Here is a 23,508-nt window from a genome sequence, read left to right as displayed (position 1 = left end):
AATTATGCCAATATTGTTTCAAAATTTAATATTGACAAGTTACAAACATTTTTCTGAAATGGTGAAGTTTTATAACTCATGTGATTGAGAAAATTTTGGATATTAATTTTCCAAAATTTTGTAATATCATTTGAGGGTATTTCAACACATTTAAATGTGTTTTAAGCTCTTAAAAAGCCAAAATATTATCAAACAGTTTCCAAAAATTCTCAAACTTTGTATTTTGATTCTAAACATAGCAAAGGTCTTATATAAATTTTCCTTTGAATTTCTGAAAAGATTAACTATTTTTCCAGAATTTTAAGCCTTCATAACAGTATAAATTCGTGAAAAATAGCATCCAAATGATAAAAATTCCCTAACTTTTTATGATACTTCCATTAGACATACGTAAGCTGGTAAAAATGTAAAAATGGATTTATAAAATGTTTAACCCAATTTTATAATTTTTGTGCATTTATTCTAAAAAAAATTTAAATAAATAGAAAACAGTTTCCAAAATTGTCCAAACCTTTTTTATTACTGTTATTAAACATTCTTAAGCTGTTAAAATATAAAAGTGGATTTCTAAACTTTTTAACCCGATTTTATGATTTTTGTTCATTTATCCTAATAAAAATTGAAATAAATAGCAAACTGTTTCCAAAATTGCCCACACTTTTTGTAACACTGTTATTATAAAAGTTGTGAAAAATAAAAAATATATTTTTCAATTAGTCTTTCAATTTTTCTTTGTTTTATCTTATTAAATAATCATTAATTGGAGAATAATTATTAAACAATTAAAGTAAATTACCAAAAAAAAAAATTAACCTTTATCTACAGTGTAAATAATCTGGGAAAAATCCCAATGATGATTTTATATAGTCTAATCCTATTTTATGGATTTAAGTATATTTAATCTTATAAAATAGAAGAAAAATAGCATACTGAATACAAAAATCATCCAAATTTTTATTTAGAGTTATAATATATTATAAGGTCGTATGGTAAATTTTCAAGAATTTTGGATAAGTAGAACTATTTTTCCAGTTTTTAGTCAATTATAAACACAAAATTCAGGGAAAAATGGGAATGCATTATGAATAATTCTGAAATTATTTTTCGGAGTCTTACACATACGGTAGGAGCTGCGAAAATTATTATATTCCCTTTTCATATTCTGTAAAGTGGGAATGCAATAGTTATAGTAATTCGAGAAAAATGAATTATTTTCTAAACATTTGTAGAACATCTCATTTTGTTGGCAGAATATAGGGCAAAATTAGATTTGATCAGAAAAGTTGTTTTAGATATTTATTTGGGAATAAATCCTTTATGAAGCTATTTGAAAGCTTTTTAACAACAAACTTTGATCATCAAGCATCTAAGCTTGAAGATCATCACATGCATGTTGGTTTGAAGAACATTCATGAGTTTGAAATGTTCAAAAATCGTTGTTGATAGAAAACTTAGGGTGCATGTGGTGATTTTCACCCAAAGTTGTAGAAAAGTGCATTATGTTGATTTTGACTTAGGTTTTGGTCCCTGGATTTCACCATTTACAACATGCATGTTGTTTTTGGGTGAAAGCCCACCACCATCATCATCAAATCCGTGAGTCTGTGTGTATATTTTTATGTGTTCATGATCTTTTATTAGAATGGAGTAGAAGATGGAGAAAATGTATCAAACTTTGTAAAACTTGAAAGAAAAGTGAAGGAAAGTAAAGGATTTTCATGTCTACCTTTAAGAATAACATCAAATGATGAAGATTTTGTGCTTGATATGTGTTCTTGGCTGTATAATTTTGGTGAGTTTAGAGAGAGATTTAAGAGAAATGAGTGGAGTCGGTAATGGAGTGTGAGAGAGAGTGAAGAGGAGAAGATGGAGTGCGAGGGTGAATTGAATGATTAATTTTTTTTGGGAAGAGGGTGCCTAAGAAATAGGGGGGACAAATTCTGATGTCGAGATTGATGGTTTTTGAGCATTCTAATACTTCCTAAGTGTACATGCAACCCTAATAAACCTTGGATCTATGTTTTTTCTATGATACATGCAAATAATTATTTTTCCAAGGTTCATATCCTAACTAGCATGGCATGGGGAACATGAATCAAATAAAGCTAGTACAAATACTTACCTTGTAGTTGTAGTTGATTGCTTGGAGTTTTAGAGCCTAACACCAACAGTGTGGATGCCTCAAATGGAAATCACAAATCACCACAAACTTGGAACTTTGAGAGAATAGTCACTACTATCTTGAAATTGGCCCTCTTGCTTTACTTACCTCAACTAGTGTGATCTCAAGAATCAAAGCCTCCTTTATATAGTGTGGTGGATTAGGGTTACATCCATGTAAACCCTAATACCTATGTCTCTTCATTTCCATGAGATCGATGGGTTAAAGCTCCATGGAGTATCCATGGACTTTCCATGCAAGCCTAGCCCATTCCAAATAAGCATTAGCCCACACTATATAAATATAGAAGCCCATATTTTATTAGTAATACTTTTAATCTCTAAATTAATCCTAGATTAATTAAAGATCAATACTAATTAAATAATATGATCTTATATTAATATATTAGAACTTATAATATATTAATAAATCATAACTTGTACTATTCTCAAAAGATTATCCATAAATTGTTCGGGTGAAGTGTAACCCAAATGGACCATGCCGGGTCGGGTCAAGTACATACCAAATATAGTTATTGATTTAGACACTATATCCAACAGTCTCCCACTTGGATAAGTCTAATAACTATAGTTGCAAGTATGACTTCAGGAACCGATCAACAATCGTGTCTCTTTAAACTCTGTTGAACTAGAACACGCCATTTTAGATAAGTGATCATATAATACTCTGTTCTAGCTATCAGCCGGACAAATACATGGAACATGGTCTTACTTATTTTCCAACATTTGTTTCCCGATTTCCGATTTGTTTGACATAGAACTTAACTGAACACATCAATTTAGTTCTGATCGGGCTCGGTACATAGGTCAAAAAAAAATCATCGAGGGGCCCAGATATCGCTTCTAATCCTAGAAGGAACAGATAAACTTCGACTCATATGTTTGTTCTACCACTCATTGAATCATACACAAAGGCACGTTTTATACAATGCATGAAAGGAAATAACATTTCTTGCCATTTCTGGCGAATAATAACACTTATTCAAATCTAATGTAAACCCACTATTTAGCATTAAGGAATAAACTCCTATCTTGGTGACAGGTGATGCTTTCCTGTTTCCCATGATCAAGTTTATCATTCCCTGCTCCACATTCTCACTTCTTCTTAGTCCCTGCAAATCACAACATATGTGAATACCACAACCGGTATCAAGGACCCAAGACTTTGAATGAGGTGAGTTATTAGACAATATAGTGTATATACCTGGATGGTTGGGTTTTACTTTCCCATCCTTCACATCTTGCTGGTACTTTGGGCAGTTTCGCTTCTAGTGCGACTTTTCATGACAATAGAAGCATTCAGCCTCATTAGGGTTAGTAGAAGGAGTGACAAAACCTTTCTTGGTTTTGCTTGAAGAGGTGCCTTCAAGGGTCTTACCCTTGGTACCCTTAGAAGGGTTCTTTCTCTTCTTCCCTTTGCCATGCCCGATTGCAAAGACATTGGCCGCAGTTGGAGTAGGAGTAGGAGTAGTAACAACCGACTTAACCTTTATACCACTTTCTGCGGTCTACAAGAGTCCCTGAAGTTTACTGAGGGTGACTTCTTCCTTGTTCATGTGATATGTCATGCAGAATTGATCATAACATGATGGTAAGGAGTGCAAAATGATGTCTATTGCTAACTCCTTGGGGGAAGTTCACATTCAGCTTCAGTAAACGGTCCACATACCTTTGCATTTTCTGCATGTGGTCCGTGATGGGTTCACCATCCTTTATTCAGGTTGTTATCATGGAGGAGATTATTTCATATCGATCTTGACGAGCACTCTGATGGTAACGGTCCATCAAGTCCTGGCGCATCTCAAAAGGATAATAGTCCTCATAGGACTTTTGGAGCTCGGCTGTCATGGTGGCCATCATGATGCATGCTACTTTTGTAGCATCCCTTTCATGTACCTCATATTCAGCAAGCTCTTCAGGAGTAGCAGTTGGCTCGGGTACCTTTAGCTCCTTGTCGAGAACATATTCTTTGTTCTCATACCGAGTGACCATCCTGATGTTCCTGATCCAATCAGTAAAGTTGGATCCATCGAAGATGACTCTCCCACAAAGATTCATGAGAGAGAAAGAGCTAGTAGGGTTAGAGCCAGAAGCATTATTAGTGGAAGACATCTGAAAAGAAGAGGGAATAGATTAGATTAGATTTAGAAACAGTCCTTAATAAAACACCTAAATGTAGTATTAAGGCTAGGACCCAACACAATATTTTATAACTTAGAAGAGGGATGCCGTAATCTAAGCTATAAGATATTTGAAGGTAGGTGAATGACGATTCACGAATTTCCACCATGAAAAACAAAATTTTAATTAGGTTTTAATTGGTTTAGAAACTCTTAGATTCATTGAGATTCATTGAACATTCTTCAATGGCATGTTTCAATCTCGAGTGTGCCCTTCAGGTTTTATGACTGGGATGCCGAGGATCACAAAAGAAGGTGTGAAGTAACCATGCAAATTACTTGGTACCCTTAATGTACTACCCCTCAATCGATGTGCCGGTTAACCACACACGCTCCATCGATACTATGATAAACATTAAGTCACCCTTCACCTACCTTGTTAAGTTCAAGTTAGTGTGCCAGTTAACCATACACGCTCCACTAACAACTTAAACAAAGTGTAAAGTGTAATTCCATGGATTAGCACCTTATTCACATTTTTCCTAAAGTAACTAAGATTGGGAATTTAATAAAACATTTAGTTACTTTATAATTATCATTATACTTTTAATGAGAATTTATAAGTCCTTGTCCTATCCGTTCGGCTAACGACCCTCCACCGGTCAAGCAAGCGGTGGGTGAGAGTGGACACCCATTAAGTTGCCATTTTATAGGCAACAACCTTATACCCACCGTATAGACTAGCTTCGTGAATGAGGCGTACTAGCGGTAAGACGACTTTGATCTTATACATATATATATTATTATTAACTTATAATATTATAAGTATAAGGGTTGGATTTTAACTTTTAAAATTCTAAGGGTTGGAATTAAAGTTTTTAATATGACTTTACTTGTTCCAAAACTTGAGGTCAAGTTTTGTAAACTTTCAAAACTTTTCATTTCTTGTAACTTATGAGTTAAATAGAGTATTAAAAATGAAGACTCTTCATTCTTCTAACTCTTGTGTTCTTTTAATGGTTTTAATTCAAGTGTGACTCTTGGTTTTCCATAACTTGAGGACAAGTTATGGACTCCATTAAAAAACATTATGATCAAGAATTAAACTACCAAGTAGGTTACAAACAATTCCTATGATCATCTAATCTTCATAAGTTCAAGAACATGAATATGAACATTTCAAGAATCATAAATTACTCATAAATCTTGTAATTTTTTATTATAGCCATTGTAAATGGATTAGCATAAACATTACATCATCTAAAACAAGTTTTATAACACCAAAACAGTTTAGGGTAATGTTTCTAGTCCATTTCCAGCAGCAAATGTCAAAAATCTGCATTCTGTGGCTCCTACTCGTCGAGTGCACGAACCTACTCGCCGAGTAGGATGAAGATACACATGAACTCGGCGAGTCCCCCCATGGACTCGGCGAGTTCATCAGACAGACAACAAGTTTTTCGACTTTTTCCAATATTTTGCATCAAGTATCAAACAAACAAGCCTAGGCTCTGATACCACTGATGGGTTTCGAATAACATTCATGTTTTTAGTCAAATATAAACACAAAATTCGGGGGAAAATAGGAATGCATTATGAATAATTCTGAAATTATTTTTCGGAGTCTTACACATAGGGTAGGAGCTGTGAAAATTATTAGATTCTCTTTTCATATTCTGTAAAGTGGTTTTGTGATTTATTGCGGCTAAATAAAAAGAAAATTCAAAACCACACTAAACAGTAACAAAAATCGATGAAATTAATGAAACGTCATTATGTAGCATAGAGGTCATCCACGAATTTACCTATGATTTATAGACCTCATAAAGTATTTTATATGATTTATTGCCCTATTTTATTGCAATAGTTATAATAATTCGAGAAAAATGAATTATTTTCTGAACATTTGTAGAACATCTCATTTTGTTGGCAGAATATAGGGCAAAATCAGATTAGATCAGAAAAGTTGTTTTAGATATTTATTTGGGAATAAATCCTTTATGAAGCTATTCGAAAGCTTTTTAACAACAAACTTTGATCATCAAGCATCTAAGCTTGAAGATCATCACATGCATGTTGGTTTGAAGACCATTCATGAGTTTGAAATGTTCAAAAATCTTTGTTGATAGAAAACTTAGGGTGCATGTGGTGATTTTCACCCAAAACTTGTAGGAAAGTGCATTATGTTGATTTTGACTTAGGTTTTGGTCCCTGGATTTCACCAAAAACAACATGCATGTTGTTTTTGGGTGAAATCCCACCACCATCATCATCAAATCCGTGAGTCTGTGTGTATATTTTTATGTGTTCATGATCTTTCATTAGAATGGAGTAGAAGATGGAGAAAATGTAGCAAACTTTGTAAAACATGAAAGAAAAGTGAAGGAAAGTAAAGGATTTTCTTGTCTACCTTTAAGAATAACATCAAATGATGAAGATTTTGTGCTTGATATGTGTTCTTGGCTGTATAATTTTCATGAGTTTAGAGAGAGATTTGAGAGAAATGAGTGGAGTCGGTGATGGAGTGTGAGAGAGAGTGAAGAGGAGAAGATGGAGTGTGAGGGTGAATTGAATGATTAATTTTTTTTTGGAAGAGGGTGCCTAAGAAATAGGTGGGACAAATTCTGATGTGGAGATTGATGGGTTTTGAGCATTCTAACACTTCCTAAGTGTACATGCAACCCTAATAAACCTTGGATCTATGTTTGTCTAAGATACATGCAAATAATTATTTTTCCAAGGGTCATATCCTAACTAGCATGGCATGGGGAACATGAATCAAATAAAGCTAGCAGAAATACTTACCTTGTAGTTGTAGTTGATTGCTTGGATTTTTAGAGACTAGCACCAATAGTGTGGATGCCTCAAATGGAAATCACAAATCACCACAAACTTGGAAGTTTAAGAGAATAGTCACTACTATCTTGAAATCAGCCCTCTTGCTTTACTCACCTCAACTAGTGTGATTTCAAGAACCAAAGCCTCCTTTATATAGTGTGGTGGATTAGGGTTACATCCATGTAAACCCTAATACCCATGTCTCTTCATTTCCATGAGATACATGGGTTAAAGCTCCATGGAGTATCCATGGACTTTCCATGCAAGCCTATCCCATTCCAAATAAGCATTGGCCCACACTATATATATATAGAAGCCCATATTTAATTAGTAATACTTTTGATCTCTAAATTAATCCTAGATTAATTATAGATCAATACTAATTAAATAATATGATCTTATATTAATATATTAGAACTTATAATATATTAATAAATTATAACTTGTACTATTCTCAAAAGATTATCCATAAATTGTTCGGGTGAAGTGCAACCCAAATGGACCATGACGGGTCGGGTCAAGTACATACCAAATATAGTTATGGACTTAGACACTATATCCAACAGAGATAGGTTCCCTCACTCTTCCATTTTTATAAAATTCCAATTATTTTATAAAAACACCAATGTTTTATAAAATATGCATCTTAATATAGTTTTTACTCATAAAATATTGATTTTTCACTTATAAATTAAGGGTGAATGTTAATGACTTAAATTTTTATTTTCCTTGATTATATTTCCTTGACTTTAATTATTTTAAGATATTATTATAAGTTTCATAACTATTTTTTTAGATTTCTTGATGTTAAACTTTATAAAATTTAGGTTTTAGGGCTTTTAGGGTTTTCAGATTTGATTAATCTTTGGATATCAAAATCAATAGAATCTTTGAGAATTCAATTTATCTTATGGTATTATAACTCTTTTATAGTTATAAATACTTTTTGTAATTTATTTTATCGATTTATTGGTATTCTATGTAGTGATTCCTAGATTCAAGCGAAATTGATGAATCAAGTATACTAGTCCTAGTCTTCAACTTTGACTTAAGTTTCAATGAGAATCAGATCTAATTTATACCACTAGGTCAAGTGAATGATATGTGTATATGATTAATGAAATGGTTTTTGAGTCAAAGAATGACCCGAATATGGATAGTCTCTACATTTAAGTAGTTGTAGAATTCACATAACAATGTGAAATCTAAGTACACTATCCATAGATTCTACTTGTTTCCAAGTTTTTAGTAGGTTATAACTTAGCATCTGGTTACAAATTCTAGTATGTTTCATGCCTATATGTGCAACTAAGTTTATTCAAATCTAGGACCGACTCGAATTTTGACGGTTGTCACATTACATGTAAGAAGGATTTGAAGATATTGTGATTCAAAAGTTTTCATATAGTTGAAGCATTCACGATCCAAATATGATTTGAAAAAATGGGTTATGTCGCATCGATGGTAATTGTAATATCATTTTTATTTCAACCAAAACAAATGAAGCTTTTCTATTCTTTCTTTATATTCAGTTTCTCATTTAATCTTTATATGTGATTTGTATGTATTACTCAATCTTGAATGTGACTCTCCAAACATCAATGTTTTGATTGGAATATCTTTATGATTTTTCTTTTCCAAGAAAAATATTTTGATTGCAGGTTAGTGAATAATTGTCATCAAGTTTCTATGGTTGAATGGTGTAAAATGAAGAAAGAATATTCATAAAACGGATATTGGTTTTTGTGTTTGAGCAAAGTTGACGAATGTTAGTTTTTTCTTTTGATTTAAATATATGTTTATGTAACATCTTTATTTATATATTCAACCACCCAATGCTCTTATTTACTTGATTGTAGTTTTCTATTTTGGTTATGTTTATTTTCTATTATTTTTTGTTGGGTTATCCTACACAACATATTTAAAAGACAATATTTAAAAGATAACATAATTTTGAACATTTGATATGTAATTATGATTGACTTATCATGATATGTTCTTCATATGAAAGTAATTTATCCATATTACTACGACACGAATTACATATGAAATTTACGAAAATATATATATATATATATATATATATATATTATATGTGATTTGTTTAACATATTTATGCACCTATGTATGTTATAAATTTATAATTAAATATCTTTATGTTTATTAATTGAAGGGATTAAAATGATTCATCAAAACCAATTATTTAGACGAATATAATAATAATAATAATAATAATAATAATAATAATAATAATAATAATCAATATACATTTCCAAGTACCGCATTCATTTGAAACTCACACTACAACTCAAGAGTTTTCTAATTTAGTTATATTTATTAGTTACAACTGAAGAGTTTTTAACTTATTATTATTAATTAGTAATCACTATTAACTTTTTATTTTCCTTTCTTTTATAAGGTTATAAAGTTTTGCTCATTAAAAACATTAATGTATTTGAAGAGATTTGTGATTTAAATATGAAGAGTTAATATAAATGTTATAATAGATGTTTTAGTGTTTTTATGTTATTAAAAGTTATAGTGTTTATTTTTCATATTTTTTATTATTTGTTGTATGTATATCTTTTTTAATACAAATGTTATAATAAATGTTTTTCTACTTTTATGTTACTAAAAGTTACAATTCATATTTTTGTTCATACGTTTTGTTACCCGTTATATTATCATTCATTTGACATATAATTTACACAAATTTTAAACGGTTTATAAATTATCAAATAATTGTATATATCACAATGACTTAAAAATTAAACTATAATGTTTAATAAAACTAATATGTTAACTATATGTTTGTTTTACTACTAACATTTTGTTTCAAAGTAGAAATATTAAATAATAATTTGGTAAAAGTTAACTATATAATTCTATTCTCCCAAACGCGCGGGGATTCGCCTAGTATACTTATAAAGGAAACATTTTTCCTTTCAGAATTCATTTGAAACTCTCATGAATTTTTATTTCACCACATTCATTTGAAACTCTCATGACTTTTCAATTTCTTTCTAATAATAATTATAATTTGGTTAATTGGGTTATATAAATATCAAACCTAAAGTGTAATCATATATAAACTAAATTTTAGTATGGAAATAATATCTTTACTTCTACTTATAAAGTTGTGTTTTTTTTAAATTTTAACATATTATAATTAATTTATTATTTTTAATATATTGTTGGATGTAAGCCATTATCATTTTAAAGATACAATTTTGGTACAGTTTGTATAAAATACTTAAATTATTAATTTAAATATATCATTACAGGGTCAACTTAAATATAAATTTTAGTTTAACTTAAACAACTCAAAGACTATTTTAAAAATAGTTGAAAGTGATAAGTTGTAGTGTCTTTCTAATAATGATTATAAGTTTGTTAATAAGGTTAAATAAATATCAAACCTACAGTATAATCATAAATAAACTAAGTTTCAGTTTTAAATTATTAGCTTTACTTCTACTTATAAAATTATGTCTTTAACTTTTCACATATTATACTTAATTTATTAGATTTAATATGTTGTTGTATGTAAACCATTATCAATTTAAATGTACAACTTTTGAAATGTTTGGACAAAATACTTAAATTGTTAACTTAAATATAACATTACAATATCAACTTAAATATAAATTTCAGTTCCACCTAAAAAACCAAAGAATATTTCGTAAATAGTTAAGAGTGATAAATTGTAGTGATAATTGTTAAAACTAAATTGTAATCTCAATTTAACTAAAATATATTCTCAATATATTTTTATAATCGTTAAACATTTTCAAATAAGTAGTTTAAAATAACTTACAATAACAATAGTTAAAAATAACTCTATATAAATGATTATATTGTTACATTTAAAATCAAAAAACAATGTTTGATGTTTTAAATAATTATAATGATAGAAATTAAAACATTAAGAAAATAAATTTTACAAAATTAATTAACAATAACAACAACTAGAAATAACATTAAACTATATATTATACTTAATTTTATTCATGTGTAACTCGCAGTTAGAAGTTATTCAAACTATTGAGATTATGAAGTTATAAAAGATGTATATATTATCATATAATTTAAAATAATCAATAAAGTATATTAACTAAGTGTACGAATTATTATATCAAATTTAACAACAACATTATTGTTATATTTAAAAAAACATATATTTGTAAAGACTTTAACTATATAGGTGTTTCTGCGCAACGCGCGGACATTAGTCTAATATATTTATAAAGGAACCATTTTTCCTTTTACCACATTCATTTGAAACTTCTATATCTTTTCAATTTCTTTCTAATAATGATTATAAATTGGTAAATAATGTTATATAAATATCAAACCAATTATAAATAAACTAAGTTTAAATATTAAAGTAATATATTTACTTCTACTTATAAAGTTATGTCTTTTATCTTTAACATATTATATGTAATTTATTATTTTTAATATGTTGTTGTATGTAAATCATTGTCATTTTAAAGCTACAACTTTAAAACAATTTTTACAAATTACTTAAATTGTTAATTTAAATATAACATTATAGGGTCAACTTAAAGATAAATTTTAGTTCAACTTAAAAAAACCCAAAAAAATATTTTATAAAAAGTTATTATAAGATCATCTTAAATATAAATTTTAGTTCAACTTAAAAAAAAAACCCAAAGAATATTTTGTAAATAATTAAAAGTGATAAATTGTAGTACCAAATGGAAAAGGTAAATTACAATCTCAAATTAACTAAAATATTTTCTAAAGATATTTTTATAATCATTAAAAGTTTTTAAATAAATTGTTTAAAATAACTTACAATAAAAATATTTAAAATAACACTATATACATGATTATATTGTCATCTTTAAAAACAAAACAATGTTTGACGTTTTAATAATTATAATGATAGAAATACTTATAAATGAAGCATTTTTTCTTTCACCACATTCATTTGAAACTCCTATGACTTTTCAATTTCTTTATAATAATGATTATAAATTGGTTAATAATATTAAATAAATATCAAACCAATTATAAACAATTAATCATATTGTGTTCATAAAAACTCTAGTTTTTTTTATATAGTTTTGTGTTTATGGCTTTTTCATAAGAACATCTAGCATGTTTATACTTGTTTTTCATAGTTTTGTATTTTAAACAAACTTTTGCATATAAAAGTTCATAAAGCTTGTTAATAACATCATTTCATGTATTTAGCACTTTTACACAATAAGTAAGAAAGCATGCATAACAACTTGTAAATTAACACAAGTATACTTGTGTTTTACTTGTATTCTCCTCCTAAAACTTAACAATCTCGAAAATGGAGGGGTATAAACTAACCTTATGTGTGTTTTCTTGATGAATGGAAGGTTATAAATGGAAAGTTTCAAGTCAAGAACACTTGAAGAACACATTTTGAAGATTTAAAGATCCTATGAAGAGTAACACGTGATAATGTGTGTAAATGGACTAAAACTAGTATACAAGTGTGTAGAATCATTAGATGATGAAGGAAGTACTTACCAAAAAGAATCAAGAACAACTTGGAAGATTGTTACTAAAGAGAATGAGAGTTTTCCTTCGAGAGAAAGATGAAAAATGATGAAGATGATGGTGAGTAAAAGGCCTTTTAGTCGTGATTATAAAAGAGAGGGGGAAAGAAGGTTGAGGGGGTGGTTAGGATGAGTTATGAGGGGAAAAGGATTAGACCAATGGTGTATAGTCCAGAGTTAGTGAAATGAAATAAAGGAGGCATGTGTTATGATGAGGGGGCATTTTGTAACTAGTAAATTCTTATGTATAAAATAAAGTCAACCTTTATAACTCTTGACTTTTCATAAAAATGATGTGCTTTCAATAAAATAAAAACTTCGAGATAGGTATAAGTATGAGGTTAGAAGGTCCGAGATGAGAAAAATCTGAGTTTGATGGGAATTCCAAGGTCAAAAACTCTGAAAATGAAAAAGGGTCAGAATCTGTCAAACTCCAAAATGGGAATCAGAAATGGAAGCCGGTCTGAAGTCAGGAGAATGATCCATGGTTGCTGAGTCTAGGATGGGCAGGTCCGAGACTCAGGAGGGTCCGAGACGGGAAAGGCTCCGAGACCGCTGGTTTCCGGGGTGAGAGGGTCCGAGACCAAAAGGTCTGAAATAGCAGAAAAGGCTCTGAATCTGAATAGTGACTCAGAAGGTGAACAATGTATTCTGAGGTTGGCCCTTTTTTTTCGAGTATTATTTATTCCCCTATAATATATAGTTGCACCATATAGTTGTCACATTACTAACCCTAATTAGGGTATATAGTTGATAATTGGCAACTCCAGAGAGGTATTTTGTATTCATACTTGTAAGTTGTACATTAGGAACATTAGGAAACTTACTACTTATCATAAAATCCTAATACTAGCCGAGTTTACTTGGTTGACTTTGACCCAAAATTTGCAGTTGTCACATCATCCCCCCGTTAGAAGGAATTCCGTCCTAAAATTAGTATTTTGAGAGGGTCCTCAAGGGTTGGGGAAAATATGTGGGTATTTTTGTTTCATCTGGTCCTCACGTTCCCAATTAAATTCAGGTCCTCGCTTGGCGTTCCAACGGACCTTTACTATGGGTATGTGGCTTTGCTTTGTTCTCTTGACTTCCTTGTCCATGATTCCTACAGGTTCCTCAATGAATTGGAGACTCTCGTTTACTTCAATTTCGTCATGTGGAATGATAAGAGTCTTTTCGGACAGACGCTTCTTCAAGTTGGACACATGGAAGGTGGGGACCACGTTACTGAGTTCCTGCGGTAGTTGAAGTCTGTAAGACACCGGGCTAATCTTGGCGAGGATCTCGAATGGCCCGATATACCTTGGATTCAGTTTCCCACATTTTCCAAAACGTATCATTCCCTTCCAGGGTAAGACCTTCAATAGAATGCGGTCACCAACCTGGAACTCCAAGGGCTTTCGTCTTTTGTCCGCATAACTCTTTTGTCGGTCCCGAGATGCTTTTAGTCGTCCACGAATTTGATTGATCTTCTTTGTCGTCTCTCGTATGATCTTCGGACCAGTGATAGTGTTGTTAGGTACTTGCCCTCTTACTAGCTAAGTGTCACCGACCTCAGCCCAGCACAAAGGTGATATGCACTTATGCCCACAGAGGAATTCAAATGGAGCAACTTTGATGCTAGTGTGATAAGTATTATTGTATGAGAATGCGATGAGGGGTAAGTGGGTATCCCAAGCTTTATCGAAAGAGGTCACACAAGCTCTCAACATATCTTCCGATGTTTGAATAGTTCTCTCACTCTGCCCGTCAGTTTGTGGGTGGTAGGCTACACTCATGTCAATCCCGGTTCCCTAAGACTTTTGCAGCGTTCGCCAAAATCACGAGGTAAACCTGTTATCTCTATCCGAGATAATGGATACTGGCAGACCATGCAGTCGTATAATCTCCTTGATGTATTTCCTTGTTAGTTTTTCCATATTTTTTGTCTTTTTTATTGGTAGAAAGTGCGCAGATTTGGTTAACCTATCGACAATCACCCATACGGTGTCAAGTCCACCAGTTGTCTTGGGTAATTTAGTTATGAATTACATGGTTATCCACTCCCATTTCCACTCAGGTATATCTGGTTGTTGCAGTAAACCCGAGGGCTTCTGGTATTCTCCGTTAACTTTGGCGCAAGTCAAGCACTTACCCATATAGGTAGCGATTTCTGCCTTCATGTTTGGCCACCAATAAAGTTTCTTGAGGTCTAGATACATCTTATCAGACCCAGGTGAACAAAGTATTTGATCTTATGAGCCTCACTCATGATAACGTCTCCGTACCCACCAAATTTTGGTGTCCAGATTCGATTCAAAATATAATAAGCCCCGTCACTCTTAACCGCAAGGTTTTTATGCATTCTTCGCATGGCTTCATTGGCGACATTCTTAAGTATCAAAGCATCAAGTTGCGACTCATTGATCTGCGTGGACAAGTGTGAATGGTTAGTTATGGTCAATGATTTTACTTGGCGGCCCGAGTATTTTTTTCGACTTAGGGCATCCGCTACTACGTTGGATTTTCCCGGATGATAACGAATTTCGCATTCGTAGTCATTTAGTAGCTCTACCCATCGTCGTTGCCTCATGTAGAATTCCTTTTGATTGAGAATGTGCTGGAGACTATTATGATCAGTGAATATTGTACACTTTGTACCATAAATGTAGTGTCTCCAGATCTTATGGGCAAACACTACTTCTCCCAATTCGAGCTCATGTGTGGTGTAGTTGACCTCGCGAGTCTTAAGTTGTCTTGAGGCATAGGCAATGACCTTTCCTCGTTGCATGAGCACACAACCTAGACCCTTCTTCGACGCATTGTAGTAGACCATTAAGTATTCTGCTCCTTCTGGAAGAGACAAGAACAGAGCACTGCATAGGGCTTGTTTTAGCGTTTAGAAGGCAGTTTCTTTCTTATTCTCTCAATTGAAGGTCACTCCTTTCTGATTCAAGGTAGTGAGTGGCTTTGCAATCTTGGAAAGTTTTTGTATGAACCTCCTGTAGTAGCCAGCAAGGCCCAAGAATTGACGGATTTCCATTGGTGTCCTTGGTGCTTTTCTAGTTGTCGATTGCTTTGATTTTGGAGGTATACACATGTATCCCTTCCTTGCTAACCACGTGTCCCAAGAAGTCCGCCTTTTGGATCTAGAATTTGCATTTCGAAAACTTTGCATATATTTTCTCCATCCTTAATGTCTCCAGGAATTGTTATAGGTGTTGACTATGCTCTTCCTTACTTCGTGAATAGATTAATATGTCATCGATGAAGACTATCACAAATTTATCTAAGTAAGTCGGCATACACGGTTCATTAGGTCCATAAACACCGCAGGTGCATTAGTCAAACTGAAGAGCATCACTACGAACATATAGTGACCGTAACGAGTTCTAAATGTCGTTTTAGTGACATCTTCCTCCTGGACTTGCAAATGATGGTACGTCGACCTCAGATCGATTTTTGAGAACTTTCTCGCTCCCTGAAGTTTGTCGAATAGGTAGTCGATTCGGGGTAGGGGATTTCAGTTTTTGATGGTGAGTTTGTTTAAATCCCAATAGTCAATACACATACGGAATTATCTATCTTTCTTCTTAACAAACAGTGGTGCTCCCCAAGGTGAGAAGCTTGGTCTGATGAATCATTTGCTCGACAGTTCGTTCAGTTGACTGGACAATTCCTGCATCTCGGTTGGGGCCAATCGGTATGGTGACTTGGCTATGAGGGTGGCTCCAGGAATCAAGTCGATTCTGAATTCGAATTGTTGCACAAGTGGTATTCCTGGAAAGTCTTCTGTGAATACATTAATAAAGTTACAGACCTCTGGAATATCCTTGATATCCTTTTCTTCCGTCTTCTCGTCAAAAACGTGTGCTAGGAATGCATGGTACTTCTTGCGTAGATAGTTCTGATCCTTGATGCAAGAGATGGTTAAGAGGTTTGCGCCAAATTTTTCCCCGTAGATGACGAGGGTTTGGTTACTTGGTAAGTTGAGTTGAACGGTTTTTTTGTAACACAAGATATTGGCTTGGTGAGTACTTAACCAATCCATGCCAATGAGAACGTCAAAACTCCTTATTGTAACATGCATTATGTTGATTTGGAAGGAGTGATTGTTTAGGGTTAAAGTACATCCTATGTATATATCTTTAGTGCTTTCAGTTTTACCATTTTCCATTTTTACTGTGAATGTTTCGTTGAGTGATTGTGGCTTTTGTTTGAGTATGTTTTTAAACTTGTGGCTCACGAAACTCTTCTCCGCACCACTATCAAAAAGTATGCATGCATATGAGTTATCAAGGAGAAACGTACCAGTAACCATTGTGGGCTCCTTCGTGGCTTCCCCGTGCCCTAATCCCAGAACCCTTCCTGTACCCCCAACATTCTTGTTATTGGCTTTTGGGCATTCTCTCCTGAAATGCCCCATTTCCCCGCATCTGTAGCATGTTTGGCTCACCCCAAAATTTGTGGATGGGCTACCTATTGGGTTGGCGCCTTACAAAAATGGGTGATATGCCCTTTCTTGTTGCAGTTGTTGAAATGCATCTCCCGACAAGCTCCAGTGTGGTGGAAGTTGCACTTGTCGCATTTGGGTAGGCTGCCAACATATTGTTTCGTTGGTGCAGGGGTGGCAGGACAGTGGAAACGTGGACCGCCATGATTTGTTGTCTCTTTGCGGGCTCTTGCATCAATTTTCCCTTCTTCTTGATCTAGAACTTCCTTTTGTTGTCTCCCCCTTTTGTTTGTTCGGGGGTGACCGTCATAAAGCCCTGACGGACTCCATGATCCACAAGCGTTTGTGCCAAGTGTTTGGCGCTGTCAAAAGTGGATGGGTTCGCAGATACCAGATTTCTTAAAATATGCAGGATAGTCCCCAGATGTAACGTTCCACCTTTTTGCTTTCCGAGGTGACCATCCCGGGACATAGCACCGCCAATTCGCTGAACCTGGTAGTATAGGCTGCTATATCAGAGTCTTTCATTGTGAGGCTCCGGAGCTCTTGCTCCAGCTTCTGTACTTCGCCCCTCGGGAAATATTCCTCTAACATAATGATTTCAAGGTGCTCCCAGCTCATAGAGTTGGCCATTGGGAGGGTTAGTCATTTGACATAGCCATTCCACCAGGAGAGGGCCCCGTCAGTGAATGTGTTGGCCGTGAATTTGACCTTGCTCTCTTTCAAGAATTTACAAATCTCGAATACCGACTCTGTCTTCTTGAACCATCTTGTCAGGGCAATGACGCCTCTGCTTCCATAGAAGGATTTAGGTTTACAATTTGACAAGTCCTTGTAGGAGCATCCTCTTGGGCGTCCATGGCTTGCGCCCTAGTTAGAACTATTGGTACCATTTCTAGTCCTATTGGTACCATTTGTACTAATTTGTGTCATGGAGGCGGCCACAGTGGCTATTACAGCAGCTTGAATGATGGTAGAATCCATTCGTGGAGGTGGTGCTGGTGGTGGTGGAGCTACATAAATGTTGTTGAGATGTCTGATTATTCTGTATGGTGGCATACTTCCGCCATAAAGTTTAAAGATGGAATTATGATAAGTCTTCAATAGTGGGTAATTGTTGGGTATTATCGAAATGGAATGTCTCAGTTATATATGTGTTATGTCCCGTCCTTATTGTAACTTGTAAGCTATTCAGAAATTGAAATCTACTATAATAAGTAAACAATTGTGCAATAATTTATGAATTTAAATAGGAAACCCCAATGAAATAAAATGCATGCCAATTTCATTAATAACATATATTAGTACATGGTTTTGGAAAAATTTGATCTTTATGAAGATCTACCATACATCCGAAGTAAGAAAAATTAAACAACATAACGACCCCTTTAATAGTGTAATCACTTATTCGTAGGGTCGAACCGACATACAAGGAGGAGTATCACCAACGCTTACTCATAAACCTAATCTATAACAAAATTCGAGTAGTAAAAGCACTACTCGTGACGTGTGGTATCCTCGGATCCTTGCAGAGTAGCCATGTGTGCCTGCATCGCTCTAGCCTCCTCTCTGGCTTCCGCCTCTTGGCACTCCGCCTCAATCACACGTCTCTCCATCGTGGCCTGATGTTCCCAGAACTCCCTAATCCCAGCTTGGGTCATGGTAATCTACTCCTGAAGGGCCTTGATGTGATCCCAGGTCTGATCGTGATCTTCGTCTAGACGACGAAGACGGACGGTGGTGACCTCGGCGGTGGCACCAATGTCTAGAATCCAGCTAATGGAAGCCCTAGCCTGCTTGTCGTGACGTCCGATACGACGAACCATGATAGGGAGAGCCCTGTCTGCTGAAACCTTGTTATGGAGTTTGTAAAAGCCTCGCTCCATGACGTACGGGGAACGTTGAACCTGTTCCTGACTCCACCTCCTCACGTCCTTGGCCTATTGTGGTGTTGGGCCCTGGAAGCATGGCCTAGACACATGGTCGCGGATGGCAGGGGGTGGGTTGAAGACTTCGGGTTCCACCTTTTCAATCCATCTTTTCAGGGTTATCAGTCCCTTTGTTCCATTAATGGTTTGTGGCTTAGCGTTGGTGAAGTCTTTGTAAGAGCATGTCTTGGTAGGTCCTTGATTTATCCCATTGTTTGAACTTCCAGCCCCTGCCCGTTTCCTCTACGAATGTTCCCATTGTGGATTTGCGCCATTGTCGTTGTGACTGGAGCAGATACAGCTGCTTAAAATGCACCTGAGTTGATTTTTGGTGGTGTCGGTGGTTGATTATTTCCGCAGTTTGGTCTTTGCGACATCTTCTTGTTATGGAACAGAAAGATGTTGAGTATGTATTGTTTTTAAGTTGGGAATTTCGTGAATCGATTTGCGCATCTAAGTGTTTCCATAAATTTACACTAAGCAATAAGAATATAAAACACATAGCAGATAACAACTTCACGAATAAACACATAATATTTTCCATTAATATTACCCGTACTTTGATACATGAAAAGTTGCTCAAAAGAGCATACATAAAGGTACATAGTTTGATAGCATAACGACTCTATGAGCAGTGTAATCACTTAAACATGGAGTCGGTAGTACATAATGTATCGCATACAAAAGAAACCTAACACTAGTAGAGAGATCTACTTGTCCGAAGTGCTCTGAGATACGTCGGGTGGTGGCGTTGATGATGTGGATGCGCCCTGAAGATGCTCCACCTGCCGTTCTGTGGCTCATAGTCGATCCTCCCAAATTTCTTGACGTACCTGAAACTTATGCATTACTTCTTGAGTTTCTCGTTCCGCTCTTGCCACTGCGGCTCACATCTGATTCAGTAGCTCGGTCGTGCCCTGGGCTAGGTCGTCGGTGTTCCGTAATTGTCTCACCATGACAGGAAGTTCCCGGTCGGCTGGCCCTTCGTCTCTCAGATCATAACATTCCCTGACCATCCCATATGGGGGTCGTTGCCCCTACTGCCTGCTCCATCTCCAAATATCCACGCCCCATGGAGGTGTGGAGCCATTTGGGCCCATTTGATTAACGGGCACCCTAATCGGGTAAGGTGGGTTGATGAATTCGGATTCCGCGTCCGAATCACCATCATTGTCATCATCGGGTTCTTCCTCGGACTCCCCTTCGAGGTCTTCTTCGACCTCTTCTTTTTCCAAGTCTACCACTGGCTCGGTAGCTCCGCCCTCGACTTCCGCTTCAGGTTCCTCTTTAGACTCCTCCTCGGGGTCTTCTTCAGGTTCCTCTTCCAGCCATCCGTTATTTCCCTTGTTAGGGAAATACGGATCTCCAGGATGATGGAAGCTGACCATACTGTCTGCGAGAGGGTATATAAATAAACTATTATTACTCCTAAGATATGTTATAAAAAAAATATACGGGTTAATGCTCTCTTCTTATTTAACAAGAGGGTATGCCTTAGGTTTACTGACCAACGCGATCGCCCCAGGGCATGTGATAGTTGTATTGTGAAGAAATGTAGTTGATCAGGCTACATTCATCCCTAATACAACTGTGAACAGTCCTGGCTTAACCGAGATGTCAGGTTTTCCCAATCATCTTCTTTGATTTGTTATTATTTTCATTTTTATAAGTCGTACAAGTAAGAGTGTTTATTAGTATATTTTATTTGTTTTGTTCAGAGTTATTTAGTCTCTCTTTGGGTTTATATTTGCATATCAATGTGTGCTTAGATATGCTAGTTCACTATAAATAGAGCTCTGATACCAAACCTATCACACCCCCGAACCAGACGGCAGAAACGTTCGAGGGCTCGCGTGACATAAATTGAAATATCATCACAACGAATATACATGAAACATAACATAAACATCACTGTGCATTAATACATCACAACTAACTTTGTTCACATCAATTACATTGTCTAAATATTACATATCCATAGCATAAATTGTTTAAGAGCCACAAAACATAACATTCTAACACTCTTGGAAAATTTCTTCAGCTTATCTGTTACCTAAGAATACAAGTTATTTTGAAAACGGTCAACATATATAATGTTGGTGAGTTCATAAGCATGTTTGACATAAAATGATTTGTATTGTTTGTAAAACCCAGAAAATCCGATATTTTCTATAACAAAAGCTATTTACGAAAAAGATGTGATGATCCCATAAGTATATATGTATGTGATTCCAAAACATGTAAGAGTGAATGACTTTCATAATTGTTCATTGTATTCTAGTTGTTGTATGTAGAAATGAATAATGTCGTTCTCCAGAAAACCCGATGTTTTCCAATTTACATAGTATGGCAGTTTTGTATTATTGTATAAATTACTTTGCATCGTCACAGTGTATGAATATGATTTCCCATGAATGATGATATGGTAATGGATCTCTATGTGAGTCGTTATAACCATGCATAATAATGACTATTTCGAATGTCTTAACATTTTTGCAAACGCCTGTTTTGAATTAAGATTTTATCACCCTAGACTGGTCGAGTCTAACTGTAGCGAACAACTCAGGTGTGAGGGAGTCACCCCCATATAGATCTATACAGAAACTCTCTCCCTCCGTCCAGAAGACTCTGGTTATAACTACACGCTACGACCGACACTTATTGATGCCAACCGATAATTCTCACTAAATCCCTATTATTACCCCATGAATTCGAATAACATTGATTTCAACCCGTTTGATGTTTACATGAATATGAATAAAGCCTAACAAACACGAAAAATGACAACTTTGGCCCACAAATCATGTATGTTATTACAGACCGTCGAGTATGCGACGGACCCGTTAGCCCGTTTAGCATATAATTATTTGGACCATACTAGCAATGACAATGGGCCACTAAGGCCCAATACCATTTAAAGCCATTGAGGGTCCATTAGGCATGTAATTGGTTCATTGGAAGCCCAATAAACATGTATTATTTATGTTAGGCCCAACAGTCATGTTAATGGGTCACGAAGGCCCTAATAAGCATGATTAGAAGTATTAAAGCCCAACCGATATAATGTTTACTTGTTCTGTATAGTATTAATGTCGTAAGGTTTGTTTCACACGAATTGTTTAATCGAAAAGTCACCACATTCGCCAAATTGTTTTACAATGATACTTAGATTTAGATAAAAAAAATGTATATATTTTTCTATTTAAATCCATAGGTTATTAAAATTATGTATTTTTGACCCAATTATTTTAATATTAACATAATTGACTCAGAAAAAATTGTTTGACCAATTCGGATTGGCATAAGGTTTTTTCTGTAGTATAGTTTATAGTTTTTACATGATTTTAGACTATAATTTTGTCATTTTTGGGTTTATATTCATTGACTTATAGTCTCTAAAGGTTGGGATATCAAAGCTAGAAATTTTATGTTTTTCAGCTTTTTTTGTATTATGTGATAGTTTAAAATATGCATATCTCATTCGTTTAAAGTCGTATTGACATGAGATTTTTTCCATAGTATAGTTTATAGTTTGTACATGATTTTAGACAATAATTTTGTCATTTTTGGGTTTATATTCATTGACTTATAGCCTCTCAAAGGTGGGATATCAAAGCTGGATTTTTTATATATTCTGTGATAGTTTTAAAACATGCATATTTCATTCGTTTGAAGTCGGATTGGCATGAGTTTTTTTCCAGATTGTAGTTTATAATTTGTGCATGATTTTAGACTATAATGTTATTATTTTTGGGTGTTTATTCATTGACTTATAGTCTCTCAAAGTCGGGATATCAAAGCTCAAAATTTTATGTTTTTCCAGCTTTCTTTTTATTTCGTGATAGATTTAAAACATACATATTTAATTCGTTTGAAGTCGGAATAGCATGTGGTTTTTTCCATAGTGTAGTATAGAGTTTGTAAATGATTCTAGATTATAATTTTGTCATTTTTGGTTTCATATTCATTGATTTATAGTCTCCCAAAGTTGGGATATCAAAGCTGCGAATTTTTATTTCTCAGCTTTATTTTTGTATTTTGTGAAATTTTAAAACATGCATTCGACCCACTTTACCCGGTTCTCCAGGTTTTTCGGTTTTAGACCCACTTTAACCGGTTCCATTTGACCCACTTTGATATTTCCGAGTTTTCCGGTTCTAGACCCACTTTACCCGGTACCTTACTCGGAACCAAACCGGAACCGATTCCTATAAACCGGTCCGGTTTCCGCTCCTAAAAAATCTCGTTAACCGGTTCCTGAGTTTTCCGGGTCCGGGTCTACTGGTCCGGGTTTAGACCCACTCTCATCCCCACCCTTTTCTAGTAAAAATGACAAATTTTTACCCGCCTTTTATGAAAAATGACATTTTAGGTCCTTAGATTATGTTTCTTGACATTTTCGGCCCAAACACTCATTTAAATCATGATTTTAGCCCAAAATAAGGTTTTGG

The sequence above is a fragment of the Lactuca sativa genome, chromosome 9, assembly GCF_002870075.4.
Source record: "Lactuca sativa cultivar Salinas chromosome 9, Lsat_Salinas_v11, whole genome shotgun sequence".
In the NCBI taxonomy this organism is placed as follows: Eukaryota; Viridiplantae; Streptophyta; class Magnoliopsida; order Asterales; family Asteraceae; genus Lactuca; species Lactuca sativa.
Note: the sequence above shows the minus strand (reverse complement) of the source record.